Source organism: Culex quinquefasciatus, chromosome 2 (genome assembly GCF_015732765.1).
Source record: "Culex quinquefasciatus strain JHB chromosome 2, VPISU_Cqui_1.0_pri_paternal, whole genome shotgun sequence".
NCBI classification, from domain to species: Eukaryota; Metazoa; Arthropoda; class Insecta; order Diptera; family Culicidae; genus Culex; species Culex quinquefasciatus.
In genome coordinates, this window is record NC_051862.1 from 72,444,137 (window position 1) to 72,466,452 (window position 22,316).

At 38.9% G+C, this 22,316-nt stretch overlaps 1 protein-coding gene across 2 annotated transcripts in view; it reads left to right on the forward strand.

Moving 5' to 3' along the window:
• Positions 1–4,407: 4,407 nt before the first annotated feature.
• Positions 4,408–22,316, forward strand: part of LOC6036616 (nyctalopin) — a 265,590-nt gene continuing 247,681 nt past the window's right edge. The window contains exons 1-2 of one of the 2 annotated variants that reach the window (XM_038252641.1): positions 4,408–5,597; positions 21,197–21,376. The gene's annotated coding sequence lies outside the window, so the exon portion shown is untranslated. The remainder of the gene's footprint in view (positions 5,598–21,196; positions 21,377–22,316) is intronic. The other variant, XM_038252640.1, reaches the window with a different exon arrangement.

Sequence of the window (22,316 nt, forward strand, 5' to 3'; positions counted from 1 at the left end):
TCGATCACGTTCAACTTAAGAGTTTTGAGCTCTTCTTTCAGCACACTCACATCCATGTCGTACAGGCCTCGGAGGGCCTGTTTCATGGGGCGTTTACCTGGATCGTCATGGCTGTAGTATTCAATCTTTGTGTTGTTCAGGAAATCCCGAACGCAGTTGTAATCCTTTCTGGTAGGTAGCAGAATTTTGAGTCCATCAGCACACAAGCGAATGGAAGCTCGTAAAGCACCAGATTTGATAAACCCGGTCAGCCACTTTCGCACCGAATCCGATGACGATGTTTTCACAAAAATGGGTGGCAACTTTTCCCGTCGTTCAAATTCTTCCTTCTCGCTCACGTCCACAGGGAGGGTAGCGAACTGGTTTCCAGACAATTTTTGAGCGTCCTTGCTCAAGCTGCCTGGCTTTGCAGGTAGCGCTTCGGCATTCTTTAGCTTCTTCAAATCTGCCGATCCTGCTGGTGAGGACCGCCTCTTTTTCTTGCCGTGAGGCATTTTTTGCACTTTTTAGCACTTTTTGGTTTGTGAGGGACGCACGTCTGACTCGCTTCTCTGCTGATCGCAGACTGATCGTTATCAAATGATTTCTCAAGATATCGAAAAATCTGCAAAAAATCATAGACGATTGATTTTCGATGCTTCGTCGACAAGTTGTCAAGTTGAGCTTCACATGCAGACGCGAGTAATGCTGGCGCGTATAGAGTTTTGATACTTGATAACCCCCTTTTTAAACAAGTTGCCCTATCGATTGCTCGTTCATCACACATCGCCTATCATGATTATCTATGCTAAGCTTCAGTGAACGCAAAACGACGCAAGCAGCTATCCGTTCTGAAGCCTCATGCTCATTCGTGTGCCGTTTTTGCTTGGTCATTCTCTGATCGATCTCTGAGCGAACAAATTTCTGGTGAGCGTCCAAGCTACCCATGCGTCAGAGACAACGCACTTCGTGGGTTTGATTTTCTAGCTTCAGTACGAGCTCATTTATGTGTTAGTATTTTGGTTCTTCGTACCAGCGTACTAAGATACGCGTCTTCTCGTCGGCTCGGTTTCGTTGTAATGAAGTCTCACCGAACGCTCAGTCGCAGTATGCTTCCCTATCCCAAAAACGCCTAAATGCATACTACAGAATTTCCTGGCTTGCTTATTAAAAGCTCACAATTTTGCCTAACGCCTAAATATCAGTTTAGTGAATTATTATTTTGTTTTCTCGTTAATTTGATATTTTGAAAAGTGAAAAAAAAACACTCAGAGAATATGAAAAATTTATCGCTGGCAGAAAACATTACGAACATCGCAATTTGTGAGCAAATTCTCTGACTCAAAAAATAAGTTGTTCTGATTTTGAAAATCGAAAATGTTTGTGTGCGAGTACAGGCTATGGCAAATGGGGCAAAAAACAGCGTTTTTCAGTTATATGAGAAAATTAGGTTGATTTTTAAATTGATTCATGAATGGACCATTCTTAATTTTGCTATTTCTTTGAAAAAAAAAATTGCCGTAATCTTCCTTTTGTAAGAAAGCTCTATCTCACCCCAGGTAGGATTAAATCGGGCTTTAAATTATTTCTAAGTTTTTGTAATTTGTTGTTTGGGCACGCCAACTTGTTAGCATAACACTTTATATCATGTTTTTGCCTTCCTCACCTCACTGAGGCAAGGCTATAAAATCACTCGAAAAATGAACTTCTTAAATACACCTCCTAGATATACCTTCACGTATACCTATCGACTCAGAATCAAATTCTGAACAAATGTCTGTTGGGATGTGTGTAGACACGATTTTTTTCCACACGATTATCTCAGAACTGACTGAACCGATTTTGGCCGGATCCGCCTTATTCTGCTCGTTTTAGGGTCCCCTAAGACCCTGTTGAATTTTATTTTGTTTAGTAAAGTATTTAAAAAGTTAAGTCAAGAAAAAGATTTTTGTAGATACAAAAAAGGGTGATTTTTTGCATAACCTCAAAAGACCGGGTCTTTTTGTTTACGTGCGAGAGTCGTGCCAGATGCGAAACGCCCTGTTGCCAAATTGCTTCAAATGAGAGTCTGCATGTTTTTTGGAAAAGTCTGTATCAGGTATATATTTTTTTCATAAACTTATTTTCATTATTACTTTGTAAATGTGAGGATGGCACCACCCACCTAATGGTGGATTAAGAAACGTTTTTATCATTTGTTTATGGATTTTCAGAAAATATTTTTTACTCGAAGTCATCAAAAAATGTAGTTAGTTAAACAATTTTACAGATCATTCATTACACAAAACATGGATTATTAATAGCAACTGAGTGTGTACCACGAGGCTCCCCAGACAGTACCCTTTTGTGTCACGATCAATTTGGAGGGAATGATGCCCACGGATAAGGCACCGTTTCATGATCTCTGGAGAGTTTAAATATACGCTCTTCCCCAAAATCCCAAAACGCGGTAAGCTGTGTAACACTTAAATAGAAATAAAATTTCCACACCTTCCAGCGGGTTCATAATAGAGAGAAACGTTATATTTTTGAGTTTGGCATTTTGTTTTCCTTTCGACAAATAGAAAAACCGTTTTTAAGTGCTTTGACGCCTGGCTTAATTTAGGTAACGTGTTGAGCTCCTCCAAAAACTGTTGGGCAAATATTGATCCGGGGCAAATACAGTGCGGTACAGAGGAATGCATCAACTTGGAGAAAATGAAAAGAAAAAACCGTAAAATAAACGACAAGGCGTGAAAAGTGGGAAGCCAAATAATGCCTCTGGCCAGCCCTCTAGCTTGCGTACACCTTCGATGCAACGTGTAAAGTTTATAGTTTTTAAACTCAAGCTGACGTTAAGTGGACGTCAATTTCGGTAAAGATGTTTGGCTTTAATTACTGCGTGAAGATACAAGTGGACAACGAAAACATGAGCCTGGGTGGATTTTACGTAATTAAAGGGAGTCGAAGAGTGGATTTTGGGATATCGATCCGGCATTTAAGCTATTTCTTATAGTTTTGAGTTGTAAAATGAATAGATGTGGAATGAGAACATAAAAGCAATAATTACCAAATATACCTGATTAAAATACGTTTAGCAACAAACTTAAATATAAGCTCTATTTAATTACAAAATATTTTAAAAACACTTTTATTATTGAAATATTTTGTAATTAAAGAGAGCTTATATTTTAGTTTGTTGCTAAACGTATTTTAATCAGGTATATTTGTACATATTAAACAGAAATAATGGTACCAATTCAATGTCCAATGTATGAAAGCTTACTAATGTTCTTACGTCTAATACTTTATTTTGCAATCACATTTTTTAAATGCATGCGCAAAATTTTACAGTTTCGTTTAGTCTTATTTTTATTTTTAGCAAGCTTCATAAATTTACTAGCTCTTTCTCGAAAAACAAAAACAAAAATTAAAAAAAAAAACAAAAAAACAAAGTTTGTTTGTCGCTGATGTTAAAATAATTCAATAAAAAGCAGTTAACAAAATGTTCTATATCTTATGCTAAAGAGATTTTTAAAAGTTTGTTTCTTAAGATATTCCTAAAGCGATGTCTCAACCATCACTCGATTCTCATCTGTCCGTGTAATTTAATATTCATTAAATCATCCTTCGTCTACCTTCAACTCGGAACATTCCAGTCTTGTTTGTTCATCCCAAATAGGCTTCATAAATGCAAATTAACTGCCGTTTCCCAACGCAGCGCTACGCTCCTCGTGGCCTCCTTAGAAACGTCTCCTGTCACTCTGCGCCGTCACTGCCGAAGAATGGGCAATTAATTAAGAGTCATTTCTACCCTCGCTCCCGCTGTTCCGATGCAGCGCCCCTCGGAAATCTGACGTCCCATCTGCAGCAAGTCAACATCCCCCAAACTGTCCGCAGCGCCATCTTCAACCAACAAAACCCGAAAAAAAATCAACAAACGACGAATCTCTAAACTGTTCATTATTCAAGTGTCTATCAAAATTATGCCTTCTTTCCGCACCTCCCGCTCAGCTATTGCATTTCGACTTTGACAGACAGGCTCTCTCTCTCTCTCTCTGCTCCGTCATCACCCGCCACTTCCACCGACGCAACAACAACAACAAACCAATAACGACGATTCCAGGCAGACAGCGCGGAATTTGAGCTGCTCACCGCCGCCGACTGCGATGATGGGATCAAAACAAACAGCGGGATTACATTGTGCTTCGCTCCCACGCAATGCTCTCTGCCCGCTTTTTTGTTTACATTCTCTTGTTTTGAAGGGTTCCTCGCAAACTGAGCTACACTGAGCGTGCTCGCGTGACATCGCCGACTGTCAAACGTGACGCGACGCTGCACGTCGTGCAACGCACGACGGCAAAGCCGAGAGCGCGCGATGCAACCGGGAGCAACAACAACAAAGTGGGCCCGAAGCTGTCAAAGGCAAGTCGTGTGGCCTGCTCAGTTGATTCGTCGCTTCGGGAAGGACAGGACGTGTTGTGTGCGATTCGGGCTGTACGGCAAAGGACCGCGGATCGTAGGGGATTCCTCTTTTTGGACAGTGGTGGCAGTAAATCAAAGCAGGCTTGCCTCTCTCTCTGTGTAGGGGAATACAAGGATCTTGGCTGTTTTGCTGGTGCTTGTGGTTGTTGTTGAGGTGAAATCTCGCAGCAGGTGAGCCGGGCTTGCGGAATACGCCACTGTGGGACCTATCAATCAATCAAGGCGGCGCGCGGCTTACGGGAGGTTGAGGGCTCGCGTGCCCTTGTGCAGGTTGGACCGTGGTCAGGACCGGGATTTCGGATAGGAGCGAATCATATCGCTTTTACAGCAAGTGATACATATTGCATGAGCTTGTAGCAGGTGAAGCAAAAAACGTGGCAGCAAGCCACGACCAGACTGGATCAAAGCAATCCAGCAGGACCCACTCGGCGGAAGGAACAAAAAGTGGTGTGCAGTGCTGCCATCTGTCCCACCCGGGTGGTGGTGGTGACCGATAAGGGAACGGACCGTGTGGCTCGCCGCCGCACAAGATTAGGGTGAAATTGTGAAGGCTTGTGCCCTGCGGACCTTTTCATACTTCCCTTTAACCGCGGACTTCGCAGAAATCCCGGAAAACCAACGGAGTTTTCTCGGTGGAACGTCAACACTGGACGTGGCGAGGCCTACTTTTTGGGGTCCCCGGGGCCGGAAACGGTGAATAAATCGATGCGGTTACACAACTAGAGCAGCGGTTTTTGGCCACACTCACACCAACCCGAGCTCGAGTCAGGGGCCTACTTCGGTGTGGTGGTCGTGTAGGTTGGCAAATTGGAATCATAATCGGTTTTACAAGCGTGGCAGCGAACGAGAACAATAGCGGCTCGTAAATGTGGTAGTTTTCGTTTTTTTTTGCTGCGGGTCTAGTCGGTAAATTTGGGGAAACAATCCGGATTTGGTCGGGCAAAATTTGAGCTATTAATTTCCGGCCGAGAGTGGCGCTAATTAAGCGCAATCAAGTGAGTGTCAAAACGAGTGTTGTGGAGGAGAACAATACCGAGGGGGGAAACAATAGTGGCGGAACGGGTGCGTGGTGGTGTTAGTGTGTTCGTGTGAAATCGAACGCGAGGTTCGCGAGGAGGCGTACGGAACGGAACATCGCGCATTGTGAGTGTGTGGTAAATCAATTAGTTGGCATTATCGGTGGAGAGATTTGTTGATAGAGCCTCTTTAATTTGTGATGCGTTGTGTTGTGTTCAGTTTGTGTTGATGTGTTTCGTTTAGTGTTGTTTATCGGTTTGCAAATAAAGTACACTATTATTTGAAATGCTTGGTTTTTTTGTTATTATTTGTTATTTTAAGTTGAAAGAAATTATTTCCTAATTGGTTGTCATTCTTGCTGATGCTTTCCGTTTATTTACATTTGCTAAATAGTTTTGGATGATCTGCCGTATATTTTCTTTTTATCACTATCTGAGTTATGTTTTTATATTGATACTTTTCTTATCCACTTGCTTTTGTTCGGTTTGCGTCCAACAAGGTATTCACATTTCTTTCGGTTTCTGTTGACCGTTTCAGGTTTCTCAATCAATAATACAAAAAAGTGAATCTTTTAATTGTAAACATATTTATAATGACAATCGAGAAATTAAAAGTGAGAGTGTGTGCGTGCAACATGGAGTTAAATTTTTCAAAGTGCTATGATAATCTTCACAGCAACTTCACAGAAAGTTTAACTCCATGTTGCATACACTCTCACTTTTAATTTCTTAATAAGGTTAAGCTTTCTGTACTTTTAAACAGACATGGGTACACAGAAAAAAATCAATTCCCGTAATCGTGAATTAAGTTCACGAATGTGAGATCCACGAAGGAATTTATTCATGAGTATGGTGCATTTGCACCATAAACGTGAATATATTCCTTCGTGGTTCTCATAATCGTGAACTGACTTCACGGTTTCGAGAATTGTTTTTTTTTCTGTGTAGTAACGAGCACCGTTGAATAAAAGCAAATGTTTCACATCGAAGTTAAGATGGATTGATCTTGAAAACAGTACAGTTTTGGATGTTTTTTCCCAAATTGAAAATTGTATGAAACATTCGTGGTATTTTCCGATCTATTCGAAAAAAATATTTTCAAATTTTTAAATCATGACTAACATCACTAGCATGCACAGGGTGGGGTAACATGGGGCAGTTGCCCCACCATCCTTAGAAATTTGTTCTAAAATTGCTAAGGGGGTGTCCATAAATGACGAAATTTTCAAAACGCTCATATTGCTGCCCCACCTTCCTTGAGGATCTGGGCACGCTACTGACTAACATTTCAAATGGGCCAAACATTCAATACGCCCTTTTGAAATCTTAGTCTTCAAATCTAATCTAATCTAATCAGACCCTAGCGCAGCCAATCTTTCGAAGGAATCCTGGAGAGTGCCGTTAAAGTGGCCAGGCCTACTGCGTAAAGCCGTATCGCAGAGATGATTCGTAATTGGGTTGATGTTCGAACACTCAGTGCTCAAGAGTGTTCGAACAACAACACAATTCTGAATCGACAGGGGAGGAAGAAGCGTAGGCACTAGGGTGCCCAGAAAAAAACCCATTGATACCCGAGCCTAAAGTTGGTGAAAAAAATGTTTTTCATACAAAAATGACTTTTTTAAATCGCTAATAACTTTTCAGGATCGGGTTTTTCAGTTTTGGTATGTTCTACAAAGTTGTAGAGCATTAAATTTTCAAAAAGAATCGCACTTTTGGGAATATTTGGATGGAAGAAACGCACCGTGCTGACCAAACCGTAAGAAACTTGGGATCTCCATACATTTTTTCGATTTTTCCCATACAAGCCTGAAGAAGACTCAAACCAGAGAGTCGAAACGTCGAGTAATTTTGAAAAAACGGTGTTTCATTTGCACCGACTGTCACAGCCAACAAAAAGCACATATAAATTTCACCTCCGAGTAATCAATGATGACCGATTTTGCTCATATTTGGCCCAGAGTCCTAAAATAGGCCAAGGAGTTCAGCTTGTGGACTCCGAGATTTGGTTGTATTCGTTGGGAGCACCATGTTAAAAAGGTTTGGTACTCCGGGACCCTCTGGGATGGGACATTGTAATTCCACGAATGTCCTGGACACTATTTGCCATGGTTAAAGCGCCACAACTCGCTCTACCCTTTTGAAATGTTAGTCTTAATTAAAAAAAATTTGAAAATGTTGTTTTCGAAAAGATCAGATTCATCAAATTTTTCAAAAAAGTGCAAACATGGGCACTAGTTTTAAAAATGAATACCTGAAACTTTTCTTAAAAAAGTAACCTAAAAATGGCTATAACTTTCTTTATCAAAATTTTACCAAAGTACTTTTTGATTGCAAATTCGACTTCGACCATCAAAAAATGAAGATGAAATTTTTTGCGATCAGTATTTCGTTTTTTTTAGAAAATCAGTATTGATTCAAAAATTCCTAACTCGGACGAAGATATTTTGCCCGTTCTGGAAATTTCTGAAAAGTTGGCATTTAAAAAATAGTGTTATTTTGAAGATCAAGTTTTAGTGACAAAAAGTGAAATTAAATATCACCAAATTTTTTTACCGTGTATTTTTCAGTGTAGTCCTTATTCATACCTACAACTTTGCAGAAGACACCAAATCGATCACGCCAATGATGTTGAAAATCACCGCTTTAGTGGCCAAAACGCCTCATAAAGTGACATTTTTGAAAACATTTTTGCCTTCCTCACCTTACTGAGGAAAGGCTATAAAATCACTCGGAAAATGAACTTTTTAATTAGACCTCCTAGACCTACCTTCATTTGTACATATCGACTCAGAATCACTAGCTGAGCAAATGTCTGTGTGTTTGGCTGTATGTAGACATGTGTACCAAATCAATGACACTGGATTATCTCGTCACAGGCTCAACCGATTTTGGCCGGAATGGATTTAATCGATCCGTCTTAACGTCCCCTAAGTTGCTATTTAAATTCATGCAGTTTTATCATGTATTTAAAAAGTTATGTTTAAAAAATTGTTTCATATTAAATTAGAATTATGATAAAAAGGGTGGTTTTTTCATGAAACCCTCACATGTTATATATTTTTAGAAAGCATATGAGAAGACCTTTTAGGTGAAGTAAGAATTTTCAAGATTTGACTTACCTATCTTAAATAACAAGCAGTTTAAAAAATGGTCTGAACTCACATAACCTCAACTGGTCGGGTCTGATCGCCACGAAAAAGCCGTGTAGAGGGATGCCATTTTCCTCAAAGGCCGTGTCTGTATAAACTTGACAAAAAGTCTGTAGGTAGTCTGTTATTTTACTCATCACTTATTTTTATTAGGACCTCTTAGGTGCTGCGAATGTTAGGGGAGATCCATGAACAATGTGGACACTTTAGGTGGGTTGGAGTTACTCTATAAATGAGAGGAAGGCACCAACCACCTAAAGGTGGATTAAGTAACGTTTTTACGGGTTGAATCCCATTTAAAATTCAAAGGCAAAGCGCCAGCTCGTGTTACGTCCAATCAAACTAATATTTGGGATTTGGGCTAAGTATGCCCATCGGAACAAACCCTTGAATGCCCACCAAAAAGTCATTTTTGTTACACTCTAGTAAACAAAGAAAAGACATCTTTATTTGTAGAAACCAACATTTGAAATTACTAATCAAGATTTGAAGGTCAAACAAAACTCTAAGCTCAAAGCTTCCTTATCACAGTGGAACAGCATGCCTTTAAGCCTCCAGTTTGTTCAAAACTTGCTCGGCATATCTTATTCCCACCCCTTAATCACCAATGATGTCTTACGCGTTCCCGCCCATTTCATAAACCACAAACAAACAAGCGAGCAAAAAATAACATTCTCAAAAAAAGGGGTAGCAAAAAGCTTTTCCGGATATCCGAGAAACGTTCCGGAGTTAAGCATCCGGAGTGTGCTGCGAAGGGTAAAACACCTCCTTTTACCGGTTCGACGAACCACCCAAAAAAAAAACTTCCCCTCGTAAAGTTCCGGAGCTTTGCGGTCGGCGGCGGTGTGCTCCCAAGGTTGTTGCACTTTTTTTCTTCTTTCGCTCGTAATCCCCCACCAGGATATCATCCCCAGGGGAGACCCAAGGTGGCGTCCTGATATGCCTCAGAACATCGTTGCGTTGTTCGGCGGGGAGAGCCATAATATATCAGGCTTAGCGAGGCTTGAGATATTGGTGGCACGCGCGCGCACAGGCAAAACTGGAAGTTCCTTTTCGGGACTAAATGCTTGTGACGGGGGAGGTTTGAAAGGATGATGGCAGCTTGTGGGGATTGGAGTTGGGTTGAAAAAGGGACCTTTCAGTGCCGTAATCGGTTCGATAGTTGGAGGTATCAACTCCACCGTCCCCTATAGAATACTCCGAACCTTCCCGATCACCATCCGAAACTGGAGGCATTTTTATGGGATACAATTTATTGGAATGCTGCAGTTTTCCATTCCAACCAGCAGTCTATAAGAAGATTCTTCCCCTTATCCCACCCAACCCAAAGGGATAACGAGGAAAAGGTTCCTCGTTGGCGAGGAGGGTTGTCGGAAGTGTTTTTACCGAGAATCACGTACTTACATGAGAGAATTTTCACACGAAACCTTTTTCCAAAGTGTAATTAATGAAATAACCCTTCCGGGAGCGGGGAAAGGGACTTAAACTTCCCTTGCTCAAAAGTTCGATTCCACATACTTGCACGTGCCGCGCGCCGTCACTTCGAACCCGGGGCGATATTTATTGGATCGACGTAATTTTTCGCCGAAATTGGATAGAAAGTGAAGAATTTCCGGCGAGGAATTTTGCCACCGACGTCAATCAAAACGAACCGTTGCTCAACAAGCGCGCGAATTACACGATTCGGAAAGGCATTCCAAGGAGCGGAAATCGATGCTGGCGCAGAGGAAGTTCAACCAACTGTGCTTAAGCGTGTTGGCAATTTAATTAATTTGGAAAGGGCGCTTTTGTTGGCGGATTTGGGAGTCTCGTCGTTGCCTACGCGTAAAAGTCTGGGAATTTAGCGTCGAGCAAATTAATCTCTAATCATGCAAATGATTAGACGAAAGTTAGACAATGGTGAGCTTTTAAGCAAAAATAACAGCAAAATTAACACATTTATTATTTTTGATATTCTTGAGAAAAATTAGTAGATATTTGTGAATTAAATTAAACTCCAGGTGGCCTGGGTTCGGTCCCAGTTGACTTCAGTGACCAAAAAACACAAAAAAAAAATAAATATGAATTCATAATGAAATGTGGAATAGTATTTTCTGAAATGTGTTAACAATTAAATAATTATAAAGAATTTAATTTGCTTCTCTTTTTGAATTTTTGAATATATTGTAAATTTGTATTGACGAATCACAAGACTGGCTTCTTTGATCATAGGTTCAGTAAATTCAACTAAACTTAATTTGATTTTAAAAGTATTTTCAACGCGGAAAACTGATACATAAAGAAAAGATTTCAATACAGTTAAAAGGGATGACATTTAGTCGATTTTAAGTTATTTTTCAATTATTATTCAAACAATAAGACTTGTTTCAAGATATATATTTTTAAAACATGTATTAGGGTAGGCCATAGATTGTTTATGCATTTAAAAATAATAATTATGAAATAGTTATGGCTAAAAGAATGCAATTTGAATCGATAACGTCAAAGTGAATATGAGTTGTTTAGTTTTACTTTTTTCATACAAAAAAAAAATCACAGTTAAATGTTTGTTTACTGAGTTTATTAACTTTTAGTAAAATGATAAAAATTAAGGTTAAGTATACAGCGATACCATTTGAAAAGTGCATAAGCTGATCAGGCTCGAAAAAAATCTAGGAGTACCTTGGCCAAAATAATAAGACCAATATTTTTTTGTTTGGCCATTACAGTGACCCACGCTGTGCTAAGGAGGTCCCAATTTTTTTTTTTCTGGAAAATGTGGTTTTTTATGAAAACAGACGAAAAACGTATTTTTGGACCACCCTATTTCGAATAGGAGCACCCTAATCGCCATAAGGAAAAATACGGGTCTTATTATTTTGGACAACGAATTCCCCTTCCAAATTTGAGCCAAATTGAAGCACTTTTGATTCAAGTGAGTCTAACGAGTCTTTTTTCTTTATTTGGACGAAACTTTGTTAGTCATGCATCATTCGGTTTTTCCACACAAGTTTCGATTCACATTTGAGCGTGAGTCATACAATATGGGCATTAGGGTGTAATATGGTTGTATGGAAAAAAATAAAGTTGTCCAAATTTAGTGAGCACAGCACTTTTTTAGTTCCTTCTGGGGTCCTAAACAACTCCCCAAAGTTTAGGACCGATTGGTTCAGTCCTCACTTTGCGCAAAGCGATTCAATTTTCCATATAAATTTGTATGGGGACCCCTATTTTTTTGGATTTTGATATTTATCAAATCCAAGTTTCATGCTATATCAAAACCGGACTCATATTTGGATGCTCTGGAAGGACGACACTACAACTTTCCCGAAAAGCGTATGGTGCTAACTTGCCCCTAAAAAAAGAGACAACGTGTTCAAAACTCGTCTTAAACGTGTTTTTCGCTCGAAAATCCCGTTTTAGACGAGTTTTGAGGACGCTATATCTTCTTTCAGGAGCAAGTTAGCACCATACTCTCTTCAGCAAAGTTGTAGAGGACATTCCAGAGCATGAAACGTGGATTTGATAAATACCAAAATCCAAAAAAATGATTTTCCCCATACAAATTTATATGGAAAATTGAATCGCTTTGCGCAAAGTGAGGACTAAACCAATCGATCCCAAACTTTGGGGAGTTGTTTAGGACCCCAAAAGGAACTGAAAAAGTGCTATGCTGGAAAATCGATTTTGATATTACACCCTAATGGGCATGTGCATTTTCGAAAATCTGTATACAGCAATTCCAATTGAAAAGAGCCTAAACCAAAAAAAAGTCCTCCAATCGGGCTCAAAATTTGTCTGGGGGTTCCTTGGCCAAAATAATAAGACCCATATTTTTTGTTTGGTCATTAGGGTGACGTACGCCGTGTTGGGGTGGTCCGAAAAAGTAAATCTTTCCCTGTTCCTGAGGGAAACACCCGTGAAGAGTATCGGGGCCGGCATTACCAAAGCGGATTCAGTAACTAATCAATCAGAATCAAACAATCAAAAAAATCAGTAATTAATCAACTGAATGTTAACATGTTAAGGTTAATGTTAACATTCCATAGGTTGTCTTCCTATGGTGTCTTGATAAGGTCCAGTTTGTGACGATACACTACCTTCCCTTTACTAAGCAATCGAATCCAGAAGGGAAAAGATCACCCAGTTGTGTTGGTCCGAGCCGGGATTTGAACCCCGATCTATCGCTTACAAGGCGGAAGCGTTACCACTGGGCTACGTGGCTCGGTCAATCAAGTTGTAGGTAATGATTAAAATTTTTAAGAAAAAATTGTTAAGCTGAAAATTTAAAATATCAGTTTTTTTTAGCTAACTTTTCAACTCTATCAGCAGCTAACCAAGATAAAGTATGAGCACTGTAAAACAAAAGATTTACCAACTCACCAGAATTTTGCTGCTCCTTTTCCACAGCCCTGAGTTGGAGAGGTTCGCGTTTGCTGTATGTTTAAAGAGTTTTACATAGTTTCCGTTGAAATTTTAATGTTTTTTAGAAAAAAATATTTGTAATAGACTTAATAGAAGATTGACTGCCAGAGAGTCCACTGTATACTAAAACGCATCTTTTGCGCAAGATTTTAGGTTGGTGCAAAATCTGGTACCGGATTTGGAGAAAAAAAAATATTGTGAAACTAAATATCAAAATTCATTGGTAATTTGATACGTTACCTCTGCGTCGTTGAGTGCTTGATGAAGTGAGAGGAATAGAGCACAAGCACATTCTTCACTTTGAGCAGTTACTCGAGGAGATACGTAAAGTATCCTCGAGAAATGTATTATGTAGTGAGAACTGCAGATCACTGAAATGTTTACACTAGGCCAAAAATGAAATATGAGAATGCTGCAAAAACTGTTCTTAAATGTAACATTTTCTGCAGTAAGTCCACTGTTGCAGATTTATAAATATATTTTTTTGGGTGCAGATATTTTTAGATGTCTACAAAAAAATATATTCGAAAAGCTGACAAATTTTTGTTTTTGCGAGACTTCCTTTTAAAGTTGATTTTTTTCTTAAACATTACTTTTTCTCGATGTCTAGAAAAAATATTAGTTTAATTTTCACACTGAAGAAAGATTTTTAATGTTACGAAGGATCCGTTTCCGACTCCAACTCCGCATCGTTGTAATAAAGTGAGCATTAGTTTACCCTAAAGAGCCTATATGGAGAGACGAATTGTCAATCTCAGGGTTCCAATCGAACTGTCAAATTATTACTATTTTTATTATGTTTGTGCTTGTTCGGTACAAGAAAAGTGCCAACACCAAAGAAAAACTACAAAATTTTCAACCTTAAATTTAAATGACTTTGGTTGTTTGAAATTTCTGCCAGAACATTTCATTTCCCTATGTTGGTCCCTAGTTTACCCATTTGGGTAATTCTCTACCAACTCACATGAAATCGGGAAATTTGCCCCGCCTTTCTTCGATGTGCGTCAAACATTGTCCTTAGGGGTAACTTTTGTATCCTAGGTCTGTTATCTGATATCTCGTGACGGAGGGGCAGTACGACCCCTTAAATTTTTAAACAGGCAAAAAATACATGTTTTTCAATAATTTTCTGTCTGAAATGGTGATGAGATGGAAATTTTGGTTGAATTTGGTTGCCGGAGTCCCGAGTTATAATTGAAAATGTTTACGCTAGTCGAGCTTGTATCAGTGTCAAACGCGTTCTGACTTGAAACCCCTCTGGCCAATTGTCGCACTTACATCAATTTTCAGGCTGTGTCAAGATAGAACGACAAGATTGGAACTTATTTCATATGGAAAGTGACAAAAATGAAATCGAATTTTGGGGATCTGTGAAGGTCAAAAGGTGAGTCATTGTTAGCATTAGCATTAGCATTAGCATTAGCATTAGCATTAAAGGTCGCACAATTCCGGATGGCTGCACAACGCTTATCTTGCTGTTTAACTGTAATTAAACGTATGATAGCACTAGACTCTCATCCGGTTACAATATTCCAACACGGGAGATACCATGTTTTCCTCTTTAGATGAGCGTGTAATACTATCCAGTAAGATAAGGGGCTCCTGGCCGGTACCTTGCTAACCTCGGGGATTGGAAGGTATGTTAGTAAACATCTATCTAGAATGCGCAGAGATCTCTACGTCACCTAGTGGTATAGATGTTTGTAGGGAGGTTTTGGACTCAATGTTAGTAAAATGAACGTTTGTTTTTTTTTTTTTTTCAACACCGCCACCACCACCACCACCAAAACCATACCATCACCACAAAAAGTCATGCTAGATTTAAATACAAATACATTACAAAACGAACACAACAATAAAACCATCTTCCTGGCCCTGCTGCCCACACGATACTAACGCGCAATAATATTAATTACCACAATGACCCCACTGCATGCATGACTTGAACATGAACACGAACATAGCACAAAGAGAACACCACAAAAATCCACCTTCCCATCACCACTGCTTGCACGATACTGACGCGCAATAATATCAATTACCACAATGACCCCCCACTGCATGCATGACTCGAACATGAACACGAACATAGCACAAAGAGAACACCACAAAAATCCACCTTCCCATCACCAATGCTTGCACGATACTATCAAAAAAAAAAAAAAAAGGTGAGTCATTGTGAGCTGCACAAAATGGCGTTCTTAGCTTAATTTGGCCCAAAATGCACGTACGACAAATTAGCCCGACGGCGGCGATATGCTATACTTAAAAGCTTCTAAATCCCCTCAAAAACTTAAAAGGATCCCGTCAATCAGCGTTCGATAAGGGCTCCATTTCCCTTCCCAGTAAGCTCATATATGAAGCAATGAAGTTCCGCACTTCCAAGACCCAAATGGACGAGGGATCCTCGCATAAATTCCACCTTCAATTGACCGCGCCGCTGGCAGCACGTCGGGGCGAGTTTTCCCGGTTTCTGGCAGCACTTTTCAACCGACCCGGGCGCCACATAAAATTCCACGAAACGCATTAACTTTGAACCTTTTCAAGTCGAGCCCAACCGCCGCAAAAGAGGTACGTTAACATTCCAAAAGAGAGAGAGAGATCCTGAAACGCATACTTATGGTAATGGAGCCACCGGTCAGAACGCTCTGGACGACGGTCTCGCGGTCTGGCTTCCTTCCTTTCGGGTGAGGAAAACCGGTCACTGACTTTTTCATGTGGGAAAAGAGATTGGGAGTTGCGAGGTGGGAAGAGACGTGGGCTTGGAAAGCTTTTCCTCACTTTTGGTGTCTGAGTGCTTCTCGGAAGGACACGGGAAGTCTTGAAATCAGTTTTCAATAAATTTGAAATCTTCATCTCCAGAAAATTATAATAAAAATGCCCTTAAAAGTTAAAACAGAAACGTTTATCATAATTCTAGACTGTCAAAAAATATTGTAAAAATTACAATTTCAAAATAATCCAACCTAACTTCTGTTGAACTTTCACACAAACCGAATGCGGAGAAAAAGCATCAAAAAAGATTAGAGCTTTTCCAGATCCAACCCCAAATTGCCATTGCTTCTTCTTTCATTCCAAGCCGATATCACTTTTCGAGCCTATATCTATTGCTTTGAGAGGTTTACCAAATCCGCAATAAATTTATTTTGCCACAGTGTTGGCCAAAACCGATGCTCAAAATAGTTGCAGAGAAGAAAATTTGAGAATTTTTAATACTGAATGATTTATATTTTTAACATTATAATTCCTGAAATTTAACAAGCACAAAATACACAACCTGTTAAAAGAGGTGAGACTAAACAAACACAAAATTTCGCCCCCTAGCAAAAGCTTCGCAGCACCCAAACCGTTCGCAAACATTTTGCATGCTCCTTTCAACTTTTCCTCCTTTCTTCCGGAAAAGCATCCTTCCGGGAAACACGTAAACTGGACCTCGTTTCGGGAAAAGAAAAAATATGGCAGCCGGCACCTTTGGCGATGATAAAATTTAAAGATATGAGCGCTTTTTGCCTTTTTGCGTGGGAGGTTTTTTTTTTCCTCGAAAAGCTCGTTGAGTGTGAACCGTAAGTTATGGGGATGCTCCAGAAGGAAATCTTCAAAGGCTGGATGGGGCGAGGAGGCAAAAACTGAACCAAATTTATTACTACAAAATGAACCTCGTACGTGAGTGGAGTTCGATTACCGAATGTGAGAATTTGGGTTGCGCAAGTTGGAGGACGTACGAGGGAATTCGTAAATGTTTAAGTTAGGGTAAAATGAACACGTTATATTATTTAAAAAAGTGCATTTATCATTCAATTTAAAAAAAAAACTTTTCTCATAATTTTGTGAAATTCAACATTACTGAAACCTGGACATGGCGAAAAAAAGTTTGCAGTTCAAATTTCATGTTGAGTAATTTCTAACCGTTAAGGAAGTATAAACAAGACAATCCATTATTCCATGTAAGTTGTGATCATTTATTGGGTAAACAAGTTGTCATTTTAAATCACTCAATGTAAGTACTGTTTTGCCCTGGTTGTCTAAAATTTGAGGTTAAAATTAAAATCTTGCATGATCGTGGAATAAAGATCATGCAAGGTTTTTGGAAGTCAGAAATTTTTTCAAGGGTTGTAATGTTGATATTTGATATTCAGATCAATTTTTGCCTTGGATCCCTTCGAGCAACTCTTCTCTTCGAAATCGGCCGATTTGGCTCAAACTTTGTGGGGGTCTTCCCTATGACCAAAGAAGCAATTTTGTTTCATTGGTACACCCATACAGGCTCCATTTGATTTATTTTAAGGAATTTTCTGATTGGTTTGATGGAAATCTAGTTTTTCAATTTTTGTGAAAAGTGTCCATGACTTCCTAATTCGGAAATTATATTTTTTTTCGAAAAATTGAGAAAATTTCCAAAAAATTACCATCAAATAAAAGAAAATGAAACAAAAAAAATAAATTTATTAAGTCTCATCCAACAGCCTTTTATTTTCTAGTTTCAATATCTCAATTTTCAGTGTTAATAAATTAAACTAATGTAAAATGTTGTGATCTCCACGTTACAATTTTGGAATAAACTCAAAAAAGGGGAACATTGAACAACTTAAATATTTGAATATTTGACCATTTTGACCTAAATTCCATCTAAAAAAATAAACAAACAAACACCAAACTGGAAAAAAAATCCTTCAAAAGCTACATGTTTTCTAATATTTACGAACCATTTTTGTATGGACAGCAGCAAAAAATTTATGGAGGCATATATGGGTAAACCAATGACACAAAATGGCTTAGTAGGTAAACCTTTTGAGAGCCTTAGTTTTCTCAATAAATTTGAACCAATTCAAAAATATAAATAAAATCCATTTCCGATTTTGGTGGAGCATTGCTCCTGTGTCGAAAATAACATTTTTTCTTCATTAGTGTTTCCATACAAGTCTCCATACAATTTTGTGGACTGGTAATACAAAATGGACAAGAAAAAACTGCATATTTTTTTGTTTCACTTTTTATCACTAAAAGTTCAGTTCTCAATAAACGTCTTTTCCATTTTTAGTTTTTTTTTGTTTGCGCTTAAGGTTAGAATTTTGATAAATCCAGAGTTGGCAGTAATAGCCTTTTCAAGGTTAAATGCGATGATTTTTTTTCAGTGTCCCTTATTTTCAATTAACGATATCTCAAAAACTATTCATTCGATATTCAATGATTATTTGATTTTGCATCTAGAATAAAATTTAATGTTTTTATTTCTTTTTTTGTCCTTTGATTTTTTTTTCTGAAAGCCCTTTATCCTATTCTACAACTTTGCCGGACACATCAAATTGGTAAGAAAATCCCTTCTCAAGATTTCCGAAATTTATATGGAGACTTGTATGAAAAAAAAAATAACTTTGAAAAATGGCCTATTTTACCAAATGGAATGCATGTATTCTTTTTTGAGTCACCTTTTTTTAAACGATTCTCGATTTACGCAAGTTTTTTTAAGTCATGATTAAAAATAGAATGTCCATGACTTAAATTAAGAATATGACTTAAATTAAGAATATTTGGGATTTCGTAACTTTTCGGAGAATTTTCAAAATGTATCAAATGGATGTCCTGGGTCATCCAAAGACTTCCTAGAGTTAAGATCTGTGAATCTACCGCCGTAGCAAGCAAGAAGTCGACGGTTTTTGACCCCGGAATATATCCGCATAGCTTCAGTGAGTATGATAGACTACTTTGCTGGGGATGTTATAGGACATCCAAGAACTCCCTGGAGTTGAGATCTGTGGGTCTACCGCCGTAACAAGCAAGAGGTCGACGATTTTTGACCCCAGAATATATCCGCATAGCTTCAGTGAGTATTGTAGACTACTTTTCGGATGGGTTTGGATGTCCTGGGTCATCCAAGGACTCACTGGAGTTAAGATCTGAGGGTCTACCGCCGTAACAAGCCAGAGGTCGATGGTTTTTGACCCCGGAACATACCCGCATAGCTTCAGTGAGTATTGTAGACTAGTTTGATGATGTGTTGGGATGTTCTGGGACATCCAAGGACACCCTGGAGTTAAGATCTGTTGGTCTACCGCCGTAACAAGCTAGAGGTCGATGGTTTTTGACCTTGGGACAAACCCGCATAACTTTAGTGATTATGGTTAACTACTTTGCTAATGTATTGGACTGTCTTGGGTCTTCCAAGAACTCCATTGAGTTACAACACGATGTTCTATGGCTGTAACAAGAACTTTCTGGAACGGGATGTTCACATAACAGCAAAGAAGTCTATCAAACTCACTGAAGCTCTGTGGATATTTCCCAAGGCCAAAAACGTCGACCTCTTGTGTTTTACGTCGGTTGACCCACAGATCTTAACTCCAGGAAGTCCTTGGATGTCCCAGAACATCCCAACACATCAGCAAACTAGTCTACAATACTCACTGAAGCTATGCGGATATGTTCCGGGGTCAAAAATCGTCAACTTCTTGCTTGTTACGGCGGTAGATTCACAGATCTTAACTCGAGGAAGTCCTTGGATGTCCCAGAACATCTCAACATATCAGCAAACTAGTCTACAATACTCACTGAAGCTATGCGGGTATGTTCCGGGGTCAAAAACCATCGACCTCTGGCTTGTTACGGCGGTAGACCCACAGATCTTATCTCCAGGGAGTTCTTGGATGACCCAGATCATCCCAATAAGTTGTTACAATAATGATCTGTCGCCTACCACACTCACTGAAGCAGTCTGGATAGGATCCGTTGTCAAAATCTTGAAGTTTCTACCTGTTGCACAACATTTGCACAACATTTGCGGAAGTTTCGGATGGACTAGAACATCCCAAGTGTTCCAAAACCATGATAAAATGTTTTAATAACATTTCTTAACAAAATAAAATTGATACATTTTGAAAATTCTCCGAAAAGTTACGAAATCCCAAATATTCATAATTTAAGTCATATTCTCAATTTAAGTCATGGACATTCTTTTTTTAAACGATTTTCGATTTAAACACCCCCATTTCGTTGTGTAAATCAAGAATATGGTGTATAAAATATCATCAAAAAAAAAAAAAAAACGTACAAGGCAAAAAATCCGATGGTAAAATCGCATACAAAAGCATGCACTAGACCTCCATCAAAATAAACACTTAATATTACACGCTGCATGTCCAAATTTTGAAACACAAAAAAAAGTTACAGCCGACGGGATTCAAACTCATCAGCCACAGTAAGGACTGGCGCCTTAGCCCACTCGGCCATAATAATAAATGCATATATCAGCATGACATTTCAGTCAAGTAGGTTTTTCCATGGGGATGGGCTACATAATGTGTTTTTGAATTATTTTTCAATTTTTATTTGTTTTAAGTTGAGTTTTCATATTCATATTTTGAATCATTTTTTTTTTTCAATTTTGTATAAGTCATGAGTTGACTGAACGTCAAGAATGTAGAGGTAATGAAATTGCAAGTTTAATGTATTTTTGTTCAATCTCCCCATTTTGATATTGAACAAAAGTAATAATTTGTCATTAAAGTTTCAAATCCACTTTTTTTTTAAAGAAAGTGTAAAGTATGATAATTTTTTGAACATCAAACATTTGCTTAAATTTTACTGTAATTCTCAGTCGAAAACTTATCCTGCATCAATTTGGTTTATTATTGGATTCGATCACTCAATGTTCAAATTGATTGCGTCAATAGTAGGTACGCTGTGACAAATAATTTTTTTCGGAAAAAAAAATTTCGGAAATTCAGACTTGATTCATTACTTGAACTAGAAAAATAAATTAAACTTTTGTAGCAACTTGTATTTTGGAATATGGGCCATCATGTTATGGATATCATTGTATTCTGATGATTGATTGTTTATTCATTTGAAGCAGAATTTGTTATTCTAGTGTAAAAAGTCACTTTCTGCTTATTTCTTTGGAAAATAATTCAAAGATTAATTTATCACGCCAGTTTTTCGGATGATGAAAGTTTATTATAATTTTCCTTTAAATTATCACATATAATTTTTTGCTACTATATTGCATGCAAAACGTCATCATCCATTACATAATTTAGATCAGAACCCTCATCTCGTTTTCTCACCGCTCAAGAAAATGCTCCTCTCCAACATTCGCTCATCTTTTTCCTGACACCCAGGAACTTTTTTTCCATACTCCACTCCCATATATGCTCATCGTATTTTTTTTCTCTCCCGAAATTCCAGAACGTCAACACCTTCTCCATCAAACTTACGGGAGGCAAAGGCGCATCGCCCCATCTCCACGCAAGAACGCGTCCTCCTAGAAGGTGGAAGTTTTGTGTCAGCCAGCTTCGCTCTCTGTTCGTGACACAATTTTCATCATTTTCCTCGTCACCCAACTCACCTGGCAGCCTCTTACAACAGGTAAAAACACAAAACCCATAAAAAAACGGCCCGTATACCTGTAGGATGTAAAACGCTTCAGAGGGAGGTTGGGGCTGGATCCAGGTTACAAGAATTCTTAGGAAAAAAAAAAGTTGGGTAAGAAAGGATACGTGAAGTCTCTGACACACATTCGCTTTTGGCATAGGGAAAAAAACCCCCGGTGTGTGTGAGTTATGATATGGGGAAATATTAATAGCTGGGAATGTCTGGCCTTCCTCCTCGTCGTCGTCGACGAGGAGAGCATTAATTTTCACCTGCTTCAAGCAACACCCCTAGGAGCTGAGGCGGGACGAAAAAGGACGACCTGTTGTAACTACTAAAAGGACTACGAAAAAGTCTGAGCAAGAAGACGCCGAAGGTGTTGAGGAATCCTGAAAAGGGCGTTACGTCAGGACCTTTTAAGGATATTAAAGCTCATTCATGGGCTCCTTCTTGGAAGAAGCTTTTCAAGACCTCGACAGAGCTGGTGAACGAGAGAAAAAAAAATGGAAGAAAATTTAAATTACCCAACACCGTGTAATGATAAGTGATTATTAAGTGAAAGATCAGAGATAATACTTTATTTTCTGAAGGCACTGCACTTTCCTCGCACCACCAACCTTATGAGGAAGCACCAACGAGCCAGTTCATCCTCTTCACTGATAAAGGAAAATAAATTGCTTTTCGCTGTTCGGTGAAAAGTGGAGGGCAAAAGCACTTGAAACCAGCGCGAGTGTACTTGCGAACGAAGAAAAATCGCGCGGCTTTTCCATCTCCGTGGACCGGCCAACTAACCGAGCCAAGCATTTCGCATTGCATAATGGAGAGAAAATTCGAGCAAAGTGAGTTTGGAAAAATCTACTTCCCAGGCTTGACAGCTGGGCTGGGTTGGGAAAAAAAGGATAGACAGAACTGGCTAAGGGAAATAAATTAAAAATCA